Source organism: Galeopterus variegatus, unplaced genomic scaffold, assembly GCF_000696425.1.
Source record: "Galeopterus variegatus unplaced genomic scaffold, G_variegatus-3.0.2 Scaffold12893, whole genome shotgun sequence".
Lineage (NCBI taxonomy): Eukaryota > Metazoa > Chordata > Mammalia > Dermoptera > Cynocephalidae > Galeopterus > Galeopterus variegatus.
In genome coordinates, this window is record NW_007739004.1 from 1 (window position 1) to 1,761 (window position 1,761).

Here is a 1,761-nt window from a genome sequence, read left to right on the forward strand (position 1 = left end):
AATCCTCAAGAAATAGAAATTCATATACATGCTTATCCATAACAGGAACATACATAGGTTATTCTTCTGTAAATGGTGTCCAAATTACTACTGTTAGGGTCTTGCTCAATTTTTCTGTAACATTCTATTTTGGAGATATTAAGTATAAAAATGAGTATGTATATGTAAATAATGACCTAAAAATTGTAATGGCTATATAGTATGTAAATGTAAATAATGACCTAAAAATTGTAATGGCTATATGGTATGTTTTATTCAACATACTATAATTTATTACCAAACACATATCAATGGGCATTTTAGTGGCTTTAGTCTTTTGTTATTAACAATAATACTTCAAAGATATTTACATTTATGTACTNGGAAAACCTTATGCTAAGTAAAATAAGTCAGAAAAAAGATACAAAAAATAAAAATAAATAAATAAAACATTGCACAAAGTGGATTTGTTATATTCTTCTGGTTTATTTTTTAAAATATTATTTCCTTTAAAGTTTGTATTTGTTTCCTTTCTAACCTTTACAGAAACAGTGCTCCTATCAAAGTAATGCTAAAACATTTCTTCGAAATGCTACCCAACGCCTTTGAAGCAAAACGTTTCTTCAAAATGCTACCCAATGCCTTTGAAGGTGACAAGATAGATTTAACAATGTACTCCAGGCAGACTTAACCTGACAGCCACACCTTCCAAATCTCTTTGTTGCTCAAGTGTGGCTGAATGGGTTTTGACATTGACTTAAAATTGCTGGCCATTTCCCAGTGTGGGGCTGGTCTGACAACTGGGACAGGATCAACTTGGCACAGATGGACAATTTCAACCAACTACGAGATGATTGATCAGCAATGCTTTTAGAGAAAGGTGTTATCAAAGGCAGAAATGTGTAAACCATTAGAATCACAACAGGATCACTTATGTCAAACCATAACAAAGAAATGAAGCCAGGAATTTAAGAATGGAGGGCCCTCACACACACATGGCTGTGATCCATGGTTCTTATGCACATATGCCTGTGAGAAAAACTTTTGCCTAGGAATTCTAAAACTGAAGCTTGCTACATGAATCACAAGGAGAGATGACCTAATGTGCAAGAAAACTCCCTGACACACTTTCTTCACTAATGAACTGGTATTAACTCCTGAGATAAGCCCCTGTAAACACTGTTCTCTTTGTTTCAAAACAGATTATCTGTATTTTCTGCTTTGTCTTTAAAAGCATTTCTTTGTCTCAACCTCTTTATGTGTGCTTATGTTTACCATAGCCCTCATATCTCAGATTGGCAAATCCCTTGTGCACTCCTGAATAAACCCATTATCACTGGACTATATCTCTCTGTCAGTTACTTGGGTTAAAATATTCTCAGCCCCCTTAATGCTCCACATAATATAGCGTAAAAAAAACCTTTCTGGAAGTCTAAGCTAATTATAAGTAAGAAAGGCTGTTTTCTATAGATCCAATACAATCTGCTTCTTAAAGTAATATGCAGGTATTTGTATTATAATATGCTACATGGATTTGGTAGTATATACAATATACATTTAAATATCTAAGAATGCAAAATGAAAATATGTTAATGTGCATCTTTTTTCTACATATTACGTGTATGTAGGGCCGGCCCGTAGCTCACTCGGGAGAGTGTGGTGCTGATAACACCAAGGCCACAGGTTCGGATCCTATATAAGGATAGCCGGTTTGCTCACTGGCTGAGCCGTGGTGCTGACAACACCAAGCCAAGGGTTGAGATCCCCTTACCGGTCATCTTT